Raw genomic sequence first — 20,312 nt, 5'->3', positions numbered from 1 at the left:
GTATTTGGGATTCAGAAGTCCCATCTTGCCCCCAAGACCATTCAGATATCATTCTACAATAACAGAAGTGGATGTTTTCTCTCTTTTTAAAACTTTTTTTACTGAAGTTCTATAACAATCATATGGTTTTGTTCATCATATTTCTGGCTTTCTATGGGAACATCATGTATGATGATGACTATAGCATAATTTTTTTCCTCTGCAGATGCTACACAGAAGCACACATGCTGTCACCTGTATCACAGAGTGAAATGACCTAAACGCGGTCAGTAAAAAGGTTTGGAGACCTCATATGGTACACACAGTTCTCTGTCCTGTGATGTCATGAGCACAGGATATAGTGATAATCTCCCAGACAGATCACCACACCCACTGGTAACATGAAGTATATGAACAGCCACAATCTTGGAGATTCCCACCTAGGAGACTCATTTACAGAGGACTTCAGACATCAAGTTACTACAAATATACCTTACAGTTAGATATCTTGTTTGAGGATAAGTTATGCACAACATCTTGTATAGTGTATATTCAAGAGAGTGCATAGATCCAAGTGTTAAGAGAAGTAATAGATCAAGATTGTGAGAACTAGATTTGTATTTTCATCAGCTTTGGTGGGAAAATTAATTCATCAATATTTGTTCAGCATTCTATATCATGAGAAAAATTTTTACTCATTATGTTGATCTGGAAACACCAAAGCTCATTCATGTTTCCAAGTCTCAGAGGAGAGTTTTTGGCAGAGCCTGGGCCAGACTCCAGAGTTTCTGAAGATAAAACAAAACAAAACAAAACAAAACAAAAAAAACAGGCGATCTGCTTGATCGCCATTCCAGAAACTGTGCAAAACAGGTAGAACAAGGCCGTATTAGGCACAATTAAATTTGCAGTGCTGCTTCATATTTCCAATGTAGTTCAGTATTTGTTTATTTTTGTCTGGCTCTTTACCGAGCTGCCCTCTAGCATGTGTATTCAGATAACAGCTGATTTTGTCACTTTCTTCTCAGTGAATATTTCATCCCATATTTGTTTATGTGTATTATACATTTTATGCTTTATTATTTTTATGCAGTATATTTTGTTTATTTTTTTCTCTCAATTCTGCTCAGATTTTTCTTATCTTCCTAAATACCTAAATTAATATTATCCTCTTCTCTCCACCTTTAATTAAAAATGTTAAATGAAATTAAACAATGAACACCACAAAACGAAAACACTACAACAAAAGCACAAACACATAAACAGACGAACCACATATTTCTTATTGTTTTTGTTTACTACTCCTGGGTAGTAAGCCAGCCTTGGATTGTTGCTGATATTCTTAGTAATCCATTTGAGAAAACTGATTCTCTCTTTTCCAACAAATATAAAATACAAGTAGGTTCCTGGTTAGGAGTAGGATATTGTGTTGACACCCTTAACGAATGCTGGGATTGTAAGTGGTTTGAAATTTTGGAAGCCTTTTCTCAACCTATTACTGTAGAAGCTTCTTATAATATGTACATATATGATAGTAATATTAATGTACTCACCACATATAAAAGAGACAGCTAGGCATGACACCAAATAAATTTGCAGTAGCAGGAATGGGTTAAATCTTGTGGGTAATTGGTCAAAAAGTTTACATACACCACAACACCAAGCATGAATTTGTCCTGCTAAAGCTATTATTTACACCCACAACCCTGATGGAAATCCCTTTTTTAAAAATATACCACCTATCAGTATCATTAAACATAGAGAAATTGAATTAGTGTCTAAGAGGACACCTTGTCCCTATTAGCTAGATTTCATGCTTCCAGAAGTTATTCTGCATGCCACTGAATGATAAAAGTATTCTTCAATATCAAGCCACTACTGATTCTCCAAGTGTGTGATGGGGGGCTGCTGCTGAGTCTCTGACACGCACTCCTGTATGTATGCATGATTTGATCATTTCCCCTTGGCAGGATGGCCTTGTGGGCACACAGAAGAAGGCTATCCTGCTGAGACCTGATAGGCTGTGGCCAGACAGTGGGGTAGGAGTTCCCCCTCAGAGGTCTAGGGGATGAGAATAGGTAAGAAGAATGAGAGAGGGTGGGGATGGGAAGATAAGAGCATGGGGTAACTATTATGATGTAATGTGTAAATAAATTATAATTTATTATATAGTATCATATATTTATATATAATATATTATAAAAATTATATTAATACATATACATGAACACACACACAGACATTTGAAAGAGTAGTTCTCTCACAGGAGGCTTATTTGATCAACAGAATGTCATGTGCAAGTTTTAGGGCTTGTGTTTTACTCATTGTCCCTCTTTTTTTATGTGATCCATGGCAAGGAAAGAACATTATGTCAGGACTGTTTGATCAACTCTATAAAAATGAAAAAACCTCAAAGAGCACACAATACTGGAAATATTTTTCTCTTAGCTCAAGGAGAGAATATCTATTAACTAGCATTTCACAATTAGGAAGACAGAGCATACCCAAAGAAGTTTGTTCTCATGCTAGGATACCAAAACCAATGTCCACAGCCATCTTAGACACTTTGCTTTCAGTGTGGGACTAGCAGAGGCATAGAAGTTTTCAGGCAGTCATACTGTAACTAAGAATTATATGCAGGGTATTTATACCCAGACAGTGTGGATAGAGAGACTCAATTCTGCAACCCATGAATAGTATTTTTCTTCATTTAAGGACCTGCACACTACGGAGTTGTTGCAAAGAATGGAAAGTTTCATGAACCACATTGAGGAATATTGAGGAAGCAGAGTAATAACATCAATTGTGAGTATTATGTAACCATTTTGCAATAAAGGGTCAATTGATATTCAAATATATGGTCAGGCATCATAAAATTATGATCATCAGTGACAACACAGGTTGTATTGTAACATTCCACTATTAATAAAATTATCTAAACAGAGGTTATTATTTGAAGTGTGTTATCAGTATTTGATTGGGGCATGTTTAATGAATATATGGTATAATAAAGTATTTGAGCCCTCATGCATGTCTCTACACAGGAAATGCTAACTCAAAGACAAGAATGCATACACATATTTACACTATAAGAGGATTCACAATTATCTCAATGATACATTTTGGCAGTATCATCTTTTCTCCCCAAGATGACTGAGTTTGTGGTTTCTATAAGCTAAATCATGTTTTTATGATCTATATATAATTATTTTACTCAGTCTTAATGTCAGCAGACCTACACTGTATTATCTCTTTCTAAAACCTGGTTAAAATCCTGAAGAAATAAAAAGAATGAATGAAAGGAAAGAAGGAAGGAAGGAAGGAAGGAAGGAAAGAAGAGAATTTGAACACAATTTATTCTCAAATATTTTTGTAGCTTTTTATCTTTTATCATCCATGAAAGATTTTCTTTCTTAGTTATTTTACCTTAAATACCCACTTTTCATCTTGATTATAGCTTAGTGCCTCCTCTCCTCCCACTTATTCCCTCCCATCCTCTTCCCCATATCACTCCTCTCCTCAGAAAAGGGGAGTTCCCCCACCAAGCCAACCCAGCACATCAGCTTGTATTCACTGAATACAAGCAAGGCATCCCGTTAGAGTGAAGTGTTAGAAAGCATGCAACAGAACCCATGTCATGGTCAGCACCCATCCAATTTACTAGTGGACCCATATGAAGATCAAACTGCCTATCTGCTACGGATGTGTGAGGAGACTATGTACAGTCCATGCATATTCTTTAGTTCGTGTTTCCATTTCTGTAAGCCCATGGGTCTAGGTAAGGTGATTGTTGGTCTTCTTGCAACACTCTTGTACACTCTGTGTCTTTCTATCCTTCCCTCCCACTCTTCCACAGGATCTCTGAGCTCCACTTAATGCTTGGCTATGAGTCTCAGCCTCAGAATTGATCAATTGCTATGGGATGGAAGGCTCTCAGAGAATGGTTAAGTTAGGATTCAGCCTGTAAACATAGCAGAGTATCATTAGCGGGGTCAACGGTTGTCTCTCTCCCGTGGATTGGGTCTCAGGTTGGACCAGGCATTGGCTGGTCATTCTCTCAAACTCTATATTTATATCTGTACATCTTGTATGTAGAGTAAATTTTGGTTTAAAAGTTTTGTAGGTGGTTTGGTGTCCTGCCTGGTTAGATGGTGGCCTCCTCAGTCTCTATGTCCCCTGCTTTTAGGAGGCTCAGCTATAGACATACTCATCTCCCCTGTAGCCTACCTTGTCTCTGGTCTACAGCTTGTCTTAGGTGATGTCCCCAGCCTTTGGTTTCCCTTTTCTCTCTAGGCCCTAAAACATCCCTTCCCCACTCCCTCCACATCTAACCCCCACAATTTCCCTCTTCACATCTTATCCATGCAGTTCCCCCTCGATTTCCTCTTTCACCCTCTATTCTAATTCCCCATTTGAGTGAGATTGATACTTAGCTTCTTTGGTGTTTGTGATTTGTTATATATCCTGCAATATATGGCTAATATCCATTTATAAGTGAGTACTTATCATGTGTGTCTCTTTGGGTCTGTGTTACCTGGATCAGGATGGCCCTTAGTGGTTGCTCCCATCAGCCTGTAAATTCATGATTTCCTATTTTTTAATAGCTGAGTAGTGTTCCATTGTGTAATGTAGCTATTTTCCTTATCCATTGTTCAGTTGAGGGACATCTAGGTTGTTTCATATTTGTGGCTATTATGAATAAAGCCACTATGATCATAGTTGAGCATATATCTTTGTGGTATGGTGGAGCATCTTTTGGATATATGCCTGGAAGTGACATAGCAGGGTCTCAGGGTAGTGCTGTTTGTAATTTTATGATAATGACATAAATTGATTTTCAAGGTGGTTGTACAATTTGCACCTCAGCCAGCAATGGAGGAGTTAAATTAGAGAACTCTTGGTTACTGCAAAAGTATGTGTGTCATTCCTGCACCCAGATTTCTCTCTCTCTCTCTCTCTCTCACTCTCTCTCTCTCTCTCTCTCTCTCTCTCTCTCTCTCTCTCTGTGTGTGTGTGTGTGTGTGTGTGTGTGTGATGCTCTTGTGTGTTGTGGTTCACAGGTGTGATAGTTGAGTAGGACTATTGTTAATGTGTGAAATGTGTGTGAAAAGTGATATATAGAGAACCATCATCACTCTTCTTGTTTTACTTCATGTGTGTGGTTAACCACATGTGGTTACACACAATTATCCACTTCATGAGATTTCAGTCCTGTATTCAAAAAACTAAAATGAACACTAGACTATCTAAGATAACTATATCAGAGAGAGCGAGGAGGAATATTTGATAATTACCTGTAATGAGTATAAGGCAGGTTTCTGAATTATATTTAATTTGTTATTTAAGTTTAAAAATTCAGGGCTAGGGAGATGTCTCAGTCAGTAATGTACTTGCTGTTTTTCTCACTGGTGCTCTCTCTGTTACATAGGTATAATCTTAGAATTCTTCTGACTCTGGTTATCATGAGCTATGACCACATGAACACCACGAAGCTTGTCAGATATTACTTTAATACATTTGATTTATGATATAGAGTCTCAATTTGCTTATCAATATTATTGAATCTCATTAGTGTAGTCATACTTGTTCCTTCAGATCCTGAGGAACTTACATTGCATGTGTAGGCCTCCACATTCACTGACTGGTGGTTTTGAAAAATCGGATGATATTCAACTTCAGTTTTAAATGTGGATTGCTGATATATAGAATACAACTGAAATTTTTGTATACAGTACTACTTTATGGAAATTAATTTTTGACCTAAAAGCACCAATATTTTTCTATATACAAGATAATGTTCTTTCTAAAAATTTTAGATTATTTTTTGCCTTAAGAATCAGAAATTTTCCTGGTAAGTGAAGGCTTTCGTGGGACATGCCCCTTGGGCTAATATGCAGATATAAGTGAGTATATACCATTTGAGTCTTTCTGCTTCTGGGTTAACTCACTCATTATGATCATTTCTTTGGGTCTCTAGATGAGAGAAGCATGGGAGAATAGCAAAGTAGAAGGATCCAGAGGGTCCTAGAAACCTACAAGTAGAACATTATGATAGGCAGATTTGGGACCAGGGGTCCCGCTCAAACTAAGGCACCAGCCAAGGACAATACAGGCGGTAAACTTTTTTTATTAATTTATTCATATTACATCTCAGTTGTTAGCCTATCCCTTTTATCCTCCCATTCCTCCCTTCCTCCCACTTCCCCCCTACTCCCCTCCTTTATGTCTGTGTCTGAGGGGGACCTCCTCCCCCTGTATATGCTCATAGGGTATCAAGTCTCTCCTTGGTGACCTATTGTTCTTCCTCTGAGTGCCACCAGGTATCTCCATGCAAGGGACATGGTCAAATATGGGGCACCAGAGTTTGTGTGAAAGTTAGATCTCCTTCTCCACTCAACAGTGGAGAATGTCCTGTCCATCGGCTAGTCTGGGTAGGGGTTCGAGGTTTACTGCCTATATTTTCCTTGGTTGTTGCCATAGATTGAGGAGGACGCCAGGGCCCAGACTCGCCTGTAGTTTTCCAGGACCCTCTGGATCCTTCTATTTCCTCATTCTCCCAGGCTTCTCACACCTAAAGTCTTAATAGGATGTCTTCCCCTCTTACCCACTTTCCTGGTAGGTACAGTTTTTCATGGGGACATACACCTTGGACTAGTGTCTCGATATAAGTGAGTATATACCATTTAGCTCTTTTTGCTTCTGTGTGAACTCACTCATTATGACAATTTCTAGTTCAATCCATTTGTCCACAAATTTTGGAAATTCCTTGTTTTTAATAGCTGAGTAGTATTCCATAGTGTAAATGTACCACAGTTTCTTTATCCATTCTTCTACTGAGGGACACGTAGGTTGTTTCCAATTTCTGGCTATTATGAATAAGGCAGCTATGAACATGGTTGAGCATATGTCCCTGTTGTGTGGTAGTGCATCTTCTGGATATATTCCAAGGAGTGGAATAGCTGGGTCTTGAGGAAGCCTTATTCCCATTTTTCTGAGAAAGCACCAGATAGCTTTCCAAAGTGGTTGTACTAGTTTGCATTCCCACCAGCAATGAAGGAGTGTTCCTCTTTCTCCACACCCTCACCAGCATGTGGTGTCAGTTCAGGCGTTAAACTTTAAACCCCTACCCTGATCTAGCCAATGGTTTGAACATTCTCCACAATTGAGTGGAGAGTGGGATATGACTTTCTCATGTACTATGGTGCCTCACATTTGACTATGTCCCCTGGAGGGAGAGACCTGGTGGCACTCAGAGGAAGGACAGCAGGTTACCAAGAAGAGACTTAATACCCTATGAGCATATACAGGGGGAGGTAATCCCCCTCAGGAACAGTCATAGGGGAGGGTAATAAGGGGAAAATGGGAGGGAGGGAAGAATGGGAGGATACAAGGGCTGGGATAACCATTGAGATGTAACAAGAATAAATTATTAAAAAAAGCAGAAATTTTAGAAGAAAATGTCCAGTTTTTATTTTCCTCAATAACTCCCTTGAGGATGTCCTCTGGGACTATGTCCAATGCAAAGTGCCAACATTGGATATGATTGATTTTTTTTAAAGTACAGAAATAGTGAATCTTATCAAATGTTATAGCCTCTTAAGATTATAGGAACTCATTCCTATGACTGATTTTTTTCTAACCCTGAAATACTTAGACCTTCTTGAAGATTTTTTGCTGTGTCCTTTGAGATATTCATTCATTCTTGTTTCCTTGTAATAAGGCAGTATGTTACATGAAAGCTTTATGTATATTCTACTAAATATACATATATCAGTCATTTTCATTAATTTTATTATAAAGTGCTTTCTATAAACTGGAAGTTCTTGGTGATATTTTCAAGTATAGATTTTTAAGTTGCATTATATTTGTTTTAAATAAATACTTTTCAACTGCTTTCAAATTCTTTCCATCTAATTACCTACCCAACTTTATATTTTTCTTTATTTCTTTACCTTCCCACTTCTCCTCTCTCCTTTTCTCTGTCTATAAAGCACACACTTTCTAAAAGATAAAATAAGGAGTATCAAACTAACAAAAACAAAACAAAAACCTCATAAGAAAAAACTACCACAACACAAAACAACAAAAAGTCCACACAAAATCCAACACAAAACATGGAGTCCCTTTTTTGTTAACTTACTACATGTGGGGTTAAGGACTGCCCTGGACTCAGTGAGAATCTACTGGAGAAAACCCATTTTCCCTTCAACAGTAGATACTAATTATACATAGCTTCACAAGAATGGTGGGATGTTTTTTTCCATATCCTCTGCTGAGTGCAGGGATTTTTGCTTGGTTTGTCCCATGAAGGTCTTATACATGCTGCCACAGGCTGTGTACTGATATGTTTATTTGTCCTGTTGTGTATAGAAGAGTTTTTTTCTTGGAGTCATTTATTACCTCTGGATCTTACACTGTTTCTGCCTCCTCTTCTTCACAGATCCTAGAGGCTTGAGAAGAGAGGTTTGATGCGGACTTCCTATTTAGGAAGAAGTGATCCAAAATATATTCACATTGTCCACTTGTGGGTCTCTAGATTATTGTCCATCTAATATAAGACTACATTTTTCAAATAGAGGTTTAGTGATTCACTGATCTATGTCATTAGAAATCATCTTATTGATATTTTCCTGTAGCAGAATAACAGTACTATCTTTAACCCTAAGAATAAGACCTATCTAGTCTCAGATACATAATATATAGTATAATATACAGCAATAGTAACATATGTATATATGCTTTATATTTTGCATGTGTATCTATATTTATAGATTCTTGGTAATATACATTAACAAGGTTTTAACTACTTTAAAAAATTAATTATTCACTTTACATCTCAGTCTTAGCCCTCTCTTTCCCTCCTTGTGGCACCCTTCCTCCCTGCTTCTCCTATTCCCCATCCTCTACTCCTCAGAGAAGGAGATCACCTCCCCCCACCCCAGCATGTTAAGTTGCATCAAGACTGAGTGTGTTCTGTTCTCCTGTGACCTGGTGAGGTAGCCTCAACAAGGAGAAGTGATAAAAAAAAGCAGGCATCAAAGTCTATGTAAGAATCATCCCAAATTCCCCTTACTAGAAGACCCATATATAGGACCAAGCAGCCCATCTCTTACATATATGTAGGAAACATAGGTCCAGTCCATGCATGGTCCTTGATGGGACATTCTGTCTTCCTGGACCTCCTACACCCTAGTTAGTTGTCCCTGTTGGGCTTTGTGTGGAGCCCCTGTCTCCTCTGAGTCCTTCTATTCTTCCCCTTACACTTTCACCAGACTCCCTGCATGGCATGCCAATGTTTAGCTGTTGATCTTTTCATCTGTTTCCATCAGCTGCCGTGTGGAGCCGCTGAGAGAACATATTTGTTAGGACCTCAGTGCAAGTATAGCAGAGTATTGTTAATAGTATCAATCATTTACTGTTTCCCATGGGGTGTGTCTCAGGTTTGACCAAGTACTAGTTGGACATTTACTCTGCTTTATTTTTGTCCATGCACATCTTCCAGTCAGGGTACATTTGGGATCAAAGTTTTTTTGGGGGGTAGTTTGTTGTTTCCTTCCTTCCATTATAGTTGTGTCTACTTAGGGGGCATCCTCTCCAGTCTCCATGACTCCTGCTACTATGAGTCTCAGCTAGAGTCACCCTCATATCCTTTCCAGAATCTACCCTGTCATAAGTCTCCAGCTTGTCACAGAGATAGCCCTGCCTAAGGTTTCCCTTTTCTCTGAAAGCCCACTGTCCTCCCACCTCTTCGCTGCCGGTCTTACATTGTCCCACATTTTGCTCCACCTTCCTTTTCTTACTCTGTTCCCTCTCTTAACCACTTATACTGTCTATTCTACTTCCCCTTCTGAGTGAGATTTAAACACCCTCCCTTGGGTCCTCCTTGTTACTTATCTTCTTTTGATCTTTGAATTGTAGTGTGGCTAAAATCTGCTTAAGTGAGTACAGACGATGTATGTCTTTCTATGTCTAGGTTACCTCACTCAAGGTGATTTTTTTCTAGTTATTTTCGTTTGTCTGCAAGTTTCCTGATTTCCTTATTTTTAATAGCTGAGTAGTATTCCATTGTGCTTGTTAATATGTATTAGCAAACTTATGTAGGAACCAGGCCCGACTGGGCTGCCTGCCTGTCTTGCTGTTTCACGTCCTGTTTCTAGCAGCTTCCAGGTCTGTGTTTATCTTGGTTAGCTAGTCATGTTTAATGCTCTGAGAATTCGCCGCTCCCTTCCTCGAGACTTGTCCTCCTGTGTGCAATCACCTCTTGACGGATTTCACCTGGGAGGAGGATTCCTGTTTTGCTGCCTATAAGAAGGCTCTTTGGAACTCTGAATGAGAATAATAAACCACTGCCGCGGCTGCTGCTGTGGCTGCTGCTCTCTTAGCACAAAGGACCCGCTGTGTTATTGTGTGTGTGTGTTTGTGTGTTGTGTGTGTGTGTGTGTGTGTGTGTGTGTGTGTGTGTGTGTGTGTGTGCATGAGTTAAATCCGCAGTCCCTCGCCCTCGGCTCAGTACCGCGGTGGCACGGGCGCCACAAACTTGTAAGTACTTTTAAATTTTTATATACTTGTAATGGATTTATAATTATTCTATTATTACTTCTTTCTAATTTTAAAAAATTTGTTCATTTACATCCCAACTAGCCTCTTCCCTCATTCCCTCCACTAGTACTTAGAAAGTACTAACAGCTGACCTCAGCCTACCAAGTCTCACCTGGACTGTTTGTATCCTTTTCCTCTGTGGCCTAGCAAGGCTGCCCTGCCAAAGGGAAGTTATTGACCTGTGGGGACAGAGTCCATGTCAGAAGGAGTCTCGAGTCCCCATATTATGAGACCCATGAGGAGACTGTGCTGTCTATCTACTAGATGTGGACTGAGGGTCTAGGACCGCACCATACATTTTTCTTGGTTGGTACATCAATCTCTGCAGCACTCTTTTCCTCTGCCCAGACTTTTAGGCTTGATTGGTCCTCCTTGTGGACCGACTGGCCCCTCCAGGTCCCTCTATTCCTCAACTCTTCCATAAGATACCCTGCTCTACACCCTGGAATTTGGCTGGGTGTCTCAGAATTTGCTTGTATTCTCTGCTTGCTAATGCTCAGCTGCTGTTCTGAGACGGTCCAGGGTGGGGTCTCTGGTGCAAGATAGATACACGGATGCTTGCTAATGCCCAGCTGCTGTTCTGAGATGGTCCAGGGTGGGGTCTCTGGTGCTAGATACGGATGCCCTTCCAGTTTGCCTCATCTCTCGGGTCACCAGAGCTGATGGCTCAGGCAACTGATCAGGACTGAAAGAAAAAAGGGAAGAATGGGAGGATACAAGGGATAGGATAACCATTGAGATGTAACAAGAATAAATTAATAAAGGAGAAAAAAATAAAAAAAAATTAAAAAAAATGGAAGGAACATTGCTCAGCTAAAAAAAAAAAAGCAGAAAAGGGTCCCAAGGTTTCTTCTCCAGGAACTGGCTATACTGTGGCAATTTTCCTATGGCTGAGGCTGTAAAAGCAGCTTCTAGCTAGAGACTGCATAGGGGTCATCAAAGGAGGGGCTCTTTGCTGGAGATCTCCAGTAAGCTAATGTAAACTTAGGCCTATTATCCTAAAAGGCTGATGGTAAATCCCTGAGTCTGGTAATTTATTTGAGAATCTACAGGGAAATAAGAAATGAAAGAGAGAAAAAATAACCACTGACACACACACACATTCAAGAGAAAAGGTGGATGAAGTTAGGCATCTTACCTTCAGGTGAAGTTAAGCTTCTCAATTTCAATGCCGTTTATTGTTGGTCACTGTTCTTATACTTCTGAGAAAAGGGAATTACCTCATAGCCAAAAATGGGCAATTAATCTAAAAAACAGATGAATTCTTTTTAAAAGTTTTATTTATTTATTAACTCATTCATATTACATTTCAATTGTTATCCCGTCTCTTCTATCCTCCCATTCCTCCCTCCCTTAAATTTTCACCCTATTCCCCTCCACTATGACTGTGACTGAGGGGGCCTCCTCCCCCTGTATACGATCATATGGTATCAAGCCTCTCCTTGGTAGCCTGCTATCCTTCCCCTGAGTGCCACCGGGCCTCCCCATCAAGGGGACATGGTCAAATATGAGACAACTGAAAAAAAATAGATGAATTCTAAAACACAACAGATTATATGTCTTAAAGCTAAGCATTTCTTATCTAGATATCCATAACATAAGTTCACAGTGATGTCAGAGTGACAAAGGTAATATATGGCATTTCCATGTTACAAACAGAATTTTCCTTCACAAGAGGTAAAGGCTTCACTTACCTGTGAGCATGAGGGCAAATATTTAAAAACTGTTGTTAGAGGTTCTGTTGATTGAATAAATTTGTGGTTGTGACTTCACTAGCACAGAGTAATTAACTAGGTGTCTAGTTACAGACAAGGGATAAATCTTGAAAGAAGGTCTTAAATGCAATTACTGAGCTGTTCCTTACTAGCAAGGTGTGTATATGTGCTATATATTTCACACGTAGGGTTATTGTTCAGTGCTGTGCAGAGATGTCTTTTCTTTTTTCTCTGCCAGTTTGTACATCCTAATAGACATATCTACAAAACACATTCACACCTAATGTTCAAGCCATGTGGCAGAAAGCTTGTAAAAGCCAGATGATCAGGAAGTTCATATGATATTATTTATCTTAGCAATAACAGAAGCTTAACCCATAAAGTCTCTGCAAAATGAGTGCCCCAAAATAAGCCAAATAAGGATTAATCTGTTAAACTGGACAGAGAAAAACTCACTGGACTCAATCATACATATTAAATTATATGCATATAAGGAAAGCTGGGAAAGAGAGATGTGGACTTTTCCAGGAAGGAACACAATGTACGGTTGCCCATGACCAAAAAGTCAGTTTTGAGAAAATACATGCAGTTAGCATTAAATGACCTGAGAAGGTTATATTTAAGAATGTACATGTACATGCTATATAGAATATGTATGTAATAACAATTAGTTAAAAAAAAATAAGGCTATGAATTTAAAAGAAAGCATGTACTGGAATATGGGACGGTTTCAAGAAATGGAAAAAAATGTTGTAAATACACTATAATCTCAAAAATGAAAACTAAGAAAGCCATATACATGCATGCATATGTGCACACAAACAACCAACCCACACACACACATACACAAGCAAACAAATAAAGAGAAAAAAGGAAGTTATTGATGTTAGCATAGAATAATGTTAGTAGTTATAGGATAAAAATTTAGAGTAGGGCATGAATGGTGGAATTTTACAAACATAATATATTTATATGTTTTGTTAAATAACATACTTTTATAAATGAATGCAGGAGAGAAGAACAGTAGACTTACTCTTCTGGGTGTCATCTGAATGCACATGTGTTCACTCTATTTGTCTAAATTTGCATGCTCAGATAGATATGTGTGCGCACATGCACATACACACAGACACAAAATATGAAAATATACATAGATTTTGAAAGTTTCTTTTCCAAAATAAGCCTTTAAATTATCCTTTTTAACTTTTTAATTAACTAACTAATTAATTCACATGACTATCATTGCCCACTCCATTGTCTCCTCCCTGTCCCATCCTATCCCTTTCTCTTGTCTCCTATTCCTCTGAAAAGGGGAGCCCAACCAACAAGTTGCATCTGTTCTGAGTTTGTTTTCTACCCCTGTGCTCTTGAAGGCAGTCTCCTCAGGGGGAAATGATCAAAATGTAGGTAACAGAGTCGATGACAGAGACAGCCCCACTTACTCATGGACCTAAATGAAGTTTGAGCTTCCCCTCAGCTACATCTATGTAGAGGACCTTGGTGCAGTCTATGCCTGGACCTTGGTTGGAGTTTCAGACTCCATAGCCCCTCTGGGTCATTGTTAGTTAGCTCTCTTGATCTTTTTCTGGAGCTCTTGTCATCTCTAGGTCTTTTTATCCTCCCCATTTTCTACTAGATGCCTTATGCTTGGGCAAATGAGGTCTGTGAGTCTCAGAATCTCTTTCAGACAGATGCTGGGTGGAGCCTCTCAGAGGACAAATTTGATAGGCTCCTGTCTGCAAGCATAGTGGATTATTGTTAATAGTATCCAGGGCTGTCTTTATCCGTGGTATGGGCCTTGGGTTGGGCCAGGCATTGATGGTACATTCCCTCAATTTTTGCTCTATCTGCTCCATCTTTATCCATGCATGTCTTGTAGGCAGGGTGTTTTGGATCAAAGTTTTTGTAGGTGGGTTGATATTCTCCTTCCTCTACTAGGAGTCTTGTCTAGTTAGTAGGTGTCAGCTTTAGTCTCCATTGTCCCTGGCACTAGCAGTCTCATGTATAGTTCCTTTCATTGTGGCGTCCGTGCTTCCGCAGTACCGAATCACAGGCGAGGGACTGTGGATTTAACTCAAACACATGTACACACACAATAACACAGCGGGTCCTTCGTGCTAAGAAAGCAGCAGCAGCAGCAGCAGTTTTTATTCAGTGTCCAAAGAGCCTTCTTATAGGCAGCAAAACAGGAATGCCACTCGCAGGTGAAATCCCTCAAGAGGTGATTGCACATGGGAGGAAAAGTCCCGAAGAGAAGAGAGGTGTGTTCTCAGAGCAGTAAACATGACTAGCTAACCAACACAAACACAGACACGGAAGCTGCTAGAAATAGGACATGAAACAGCAAGACAGGCATGCAGCCCAGTCGGGCCTGGTTCCTACATCTCGTATCATCTCAGAGGCCTCTTCTGAGTTACATCTCCAGCTTTTCACCGAGATGCCCCAGCCCACAGTTTTTCTGTTCTCTTCAGGCCTTCTGACCTTCTGGTATTGCTCTCCCCAGGTCTGATATCTAACCTCATTTCTCTCTGCACACCTCTCCTATTTTGTTCCCTCTCTAACCACTACCTCTGTCTATTCTAGCATCCTTCCTTGGGTCCTCATTACTTATTTTCCTGCTTTGTGTGTTATAGTATATTTATCCTGTACTAAATGGCTGAACTCTACTTATAAATGAATACATACCATGCCCATCTTCCTCTGTCCCATTTACCACACTTTGGATGACCTTTTCTAGTTCTATACATTTGTCTGCAGATTTCATGATTTCTTTGTCTTTAAAAGCTAGGTAGTATTCCATTGTGAAAATGTACCACAGTGTCTCTATCCATTCTTTGGTAGAGGGGGTCCAGGTTATTTCCACATTCTGGATATTACAAATAAAGCTTGTCTGAACATTGTTGATAAAGTGTCCTTATTGTATGGTGGAGCATCTTTTGGTTGTATATCTAAGAGTGGTATTATTTCTTTAACACTATGATACTTTAAGCCACTCAATGTTCCTTTGGTATATTGCTCAACCAGAGATTGATACAACAGTTTCTTTAAATCCAAGTAGTTTTCAGAGGGCACTCCAATAATGTTTCAATTCTAATCCAGTGTTTTCATACAATTAATCACACCAATTGTGAACGTGGATACAGGCTCTTTACAAAGTGTCAGCAGCAAGCTGTACATTGCAGCCCAGTTTTAGAAGCACAGATGCTCAAGCCCTTTTATTAAATACCTAGGATCTATGTCCAAGCATGCAGATAGATGCTCACACTGACTACTACAGAATTCTTTTCTGTTTTCATTTGGAGCCAGAGAACAGCAGAAATTGCACTTTTCTTGTCTTTATCCTTTCACTTTCCTTGATTCTACAGCAATATACGGGGAGGGGAAAGTGATAGGTTAAATAACAACTGAGATGGTAATTTCCTATGTTACAGCATACTTCTAGTATCCATTGCTATCTTTGAGAGCATTCTCTTGGTTGGCCTTATATATATTTTCTATATGGATATACACATTCAGCCAATCAAAGGAAACCAGAGCTAATATAGGTCTACATACACAGGATATTTGTCAGGCAGGCTCTTGCCTGGAGACCAGCTCTCAGCTGGTTCCAGGCTCTAGCCAGGGCTTGACTAAAATCTGCTAGTTAGAAAAGGAAGACTGGGGGCTGGAGAGATGACTCAATGGTTAAGAGTGCCGCCTGCTCTTCCAAAGGTCCTGAGTTCAATTCCCAGCAACCACATGGTAGTTCACATGTGGTAGTTCTGGCCTACAGGTGTACAGGAAAGCACAGCACTGTATACATAATAAATTAATAAATAAATAAATCTTTAAAAAAAAAGAAAGAAAAGGAAGACTGCTCCTGAGAGCTACAGGAGACAGAGCCTACAAGACGACCAACAGAAATAACAAATCTGGGCCCATAGGGCCCAGATGGAGACTGATGCACCAAACAAGGACAATTCATTGAGAGGACCTAGGCCCCCTGAACAAATGTAGCAGATAGGCAGCTCAGTCTCCATAGTGATTCCCTAGTAAGGGGAGCAGGAACTGACCTTGCCATGGACTCTGTTGCTCATTCCTTGACCACTTTCCCCTGATTGGGTGCCTTACCAGGGCACAGAGGAAGAGGATCTAGGCAATCTTGATGAGACTTGGCATGCTGGCATCAGTTGACAAAGAAGAAGGCCTCCCATTTCTGAGGATTAGTAAAAGGTCATGGGGGAAGAGGAAGGGATGTTGCAACTGGGACAAGACAAGAGAGGAGTGACAATAGGGATGTAAAGTAAACAAAATTTTAAAAAGTTAAATTAAAAAAGCACTGTGGGTGGCATGTTCAGATTTTGCACAGTTATCCTTAGCCTGATTCTGTACCTATTTTACCTGTTGGAAATTTGTTTCTGCAGCTAGAGCCACTGATTCTACATAAGATATATTTTTCTTACTGAGTCTTATATTCTGGGCATATCTGCAAGAACGGTGACTCATCTCAGCCTCCAGGATCTAACAGAGATAGGAGACATGCTTACTCCTTATACTCCATTCATGGGCCTACTATGTGACCAATTGCTATTTCAGTATAGTTCAAACCCAGCACACCAACACACTGAAAGCTTATTACTAAAATATTTGTTCTCTTTCTCATGTGTGTGTTAATAAAAGATAGCTTTTAATTCATACAATATATTTTTATTTTGCTTTTCTATCCCTTAACTTCTTGAGATCCTCTCCACTTACCCACTGAACACAATCTACTATAATTCTTTATCTTTAATCAGGATATAAACGTACATATGTTAATAATATTAATGATAGAGAGATAGGTGGATAGATAAAATCAGTTCTGATTAAATTGAATAATGACACAAACAGAAAAAAATAGACAAAGAAAAATCACAGGAATCACATGTAAGTGGAGATACATACTTCTTCATACCCACATATATCTCATAATAACATATAAACAAAACCAATAGAATATAGACAACTGTTTTTGAAAAAGCACTGAGAAAGCATTATGATACACATAACCTCTAAAAACGCCATTGAATATTTTTCATGGGAACCATCTACTGCTGGGCCCTGTTCTTAAGCGAGCTGTATATATGCAGTGAGGCTCCATTGCAGAACACTAATTTATCATTTGCTTTCAGTTTTCAGTTGAAGATAGCTTATGTGCTTGGGATGGGCCTTTTGATGACAATTTCTTGCCTGGTATCCAATAGCCATCTGAAAGCAGAGAAATAATTTTTCTACCAAAAATAAGGCATATTTTAAATGTTGAGTTTATTATTTAATTACAACATTTCTCCCTTTATTTTTCCTCCACATCATTCAGTATACCCATTCTCACTCTCCTTCAAATCCATGGCCTCCTTTTTTGCCCTAATTGATAATATTGCATGCATATATATTCTTAAATAATATATATATATATATATATATATACATATATATGTACACATGTGTACATATGTACACATACATATATATTCTTAATCTGTTCAGTATTTAAAATTTTTCTTGCATATTTCATTTCAGAGTATTGTTAAGATTTGTAATTTCTCTTATTATCTAGTTTGTGTTATTAACATTTTGTTCTCATCAATCTCTTCAATGTAGTGTGATTTTATAGTAATTCAGTGTCAATACATCATCTGAATTGCTCCTTGAAACCATAACTATTCTCAAAAATTATTATATATCATTTTATAGCATGCATATACATAGATCCACAGGAGGGGGGGTCATAACATTTTTTATTGTACCCTATTTTATATTAGCTTTGTTACCTTCAAATTTAACTTGTTCTTGAGGATTTTGAAAGGGCAAGTATTCAGGTTCAGGAGTGGTTGTCAAGGGAGACCTAGTAGAGACAACTCAACAAACACATGCAAAAATGGAAGTATTTTATTACTTAAAGATCTCAGAGGAAGAAGTTTTATGCCTCAAACTAGATGGAATGACAGATTAATAGGAACAGTGTGAAAAGTAAGATTATTACTGGATAGAGATTGTTGTAGATTACAGGTATAAGATAGAAAGACAGAGGGGAAGAAGAATTGCAGAGAGAGAGGGGGGTAGAGAAAAAGAGAGGCTTATATACACATGGTGAGGTCACATATTTTAATTTTGAACACCAATACTCAAAAAGGCTTTTCATTCATCAGGGATATGGAGGAAGTTAGCAGGTTTCCAGGAACTATTGTGGTAGCTAAATAGGTAGCATTTGCTGTGCTCTTCTGCATGAGTGGTATGAGCAGTTTGTTTCACTGGAACATCACAAATATTAGTTTGACTTTCCATTAGAAACTTTGCATGAAGGGGTTGCTCTGAAATGTAGGTGCCTAGATGGGCAATTTTAGGAACCTTGAGGAGGCAGAGACTGCAAAATATAGTCAAGGGTGCATTTGCTTTTATGTTTTATAACAAAGTTAAGGGGATATTCTGGGAAAAAGAAATTTACTGAGATCAAACTCTGTATATGGTTGCATGAGGGAGTGTATGTTGGGGATGAGAAGATTTAAGATGAGCCGTGAATTTCATGGAGTCAGGGGACTAAGACCATTCTTTATTCTATCTTATGAATTAGATATTAGAATACAAAATTTTGAATTAATGCAAGCAGTGACCATTGACCAATGTATTTTGAAGGCAGATTGGGACGAAGAAGCTTGAACAAGTATGGCCAGAGATTTTTATGTTTGTATGCTGATAGATTAGCCTGAAGAAAGGCTCAGAATGTGTAATTTGAAAAACACAATATTTGCAGAATGAAGGTGAAAGCAGAGGTTGACAATCTAGAGAATCAGAGCAAAATGTGCCTGGAAGGTAGAAAAAGCCTTTCAAAACTCAATAGTTTCCAATAGTCAGGAAATGACAGAGCTTGAGAAAAGCTCAAAAAGCCACTGACTAAACAGTCTTAATATGAGTCTTGTGATTCCAGAAGACTTAAATTGGGTTTTTCCAAATTAGATGACACAAGGTTTCTTGTGCCAACTCTCTTGGAGGTGTTCGATGAATAGTTGGGTTGGATGGGAAAAATCTCCAGTCCCCAGGTTAGACTCTGCCTGAGTAAAACAGAAAGGAGTAAGAAGTGATAAGAGATAAAAAGTGACTTTCCGATAGACACACGGTACTAGCCATAGGGCCAGCAAGTGAATGAGAACCAGGGGATTGTTTGAGGAGAGTTCAGGCCAACAGTGGATTACAATTGATCTTTCTGGGTTTCAGCACCAGATGTTAGATATATGAGGCAGCTTAAAGTAAAAGAAAACAAACAAACAACAATTCCAGTTCGAACCCCACAGAAGAGGCTGGACACTGTCTCTCTGAAAGGAGACTTGGTTTGTCCTTGATTATCTGGTATTCACTGCAGAAGCCACCTTCTGAAATGGAACCCTAAAACCAAAGCTATTACTAATGAATCACCATTAATCTTCAGCTCTACTAAGAATGAGATAGATGAGATGGTTTTGCTCTCATGGGGCTGTGAACTTTGATTATGACTGTATGCATGTTTGCACTGAAGGATCAAGGGAGGAGAATTATACTTGGGAACTGTATCTCAATGGTTTGGAGGCAAAAAACCAGATTTTACTCTACATAAATCCAGAAACATTCCATGGGGATAGTCATTCCACTACTGAGGTACCCTTTTGCCCCAACATGGATGTTGTATCCATGCACTATGATTACCTAATTATAGACATCTAAGGGTAGGATGCCTACAGGAAGGGGAAACATTTTTTTTCACAGAGAGAATTTTTATTAAGCAGGAAAGAAAAGTTAAAGTTACTGCCTTCTGACTTAGGCAGGAAAACAACAGCAAATTACCTTGTAGATATAACTTTTAAGAATCAAAACTGGAGGGGTATGTTAGAATAGAATAGAATAGAAAAGGATATGAGGTTGTATATTTTGATTGGACATATTAACTAGGTGAAGTAAAGGGGACTTTTGATTGCTGGACTTGGTAGTCAACTTCAGGAGGAGAAAGTGGACAAAAAAGGTAATAGACCT

The 20,312-nt window shown here is 38.9% G+C and overlaps 1 protein-coding gene across 1 annotated transcript in view; it reads left to right on the top strand.

Annotated features, from left to right (window-relative positions):
* The window catches only part of LOC311592786 (uncharacterized protein), a 386,211-nt gene that overhangs the window by 54,488 nt on the left and 311,411 nt on the right, over nt 1-20,312 (top strand). The window contains exons 21-23 of the mRNA XM_084773587.1: nt 206-277; nt 1,950-2,057; nt 2,695-2,784. The gene's annotated coding sequence lies outside the window, so the exon portion shown is untranslated. The remainder of the gene's footprint in view (nt 1-205; nt 278-1,949; nt 2,058-2,694; nt 2,785-20,312) is intronic.

Source organism: Acomys minous, assembly GCF_964271855.1.
Source record: "Acomys minous genome assembly, chromosome: 2".
Lineage (NCBI taxonomy): Eukaryota > Metazoa > Chordata > Mammalia > Rodentia > Muridae > Acomys > Acomys minous.
The sequence above is the reverse complement of the archived record's forward strand: the minus strand, read 5'-3'. Positions and strand labels throughout refer to the sequence as shown.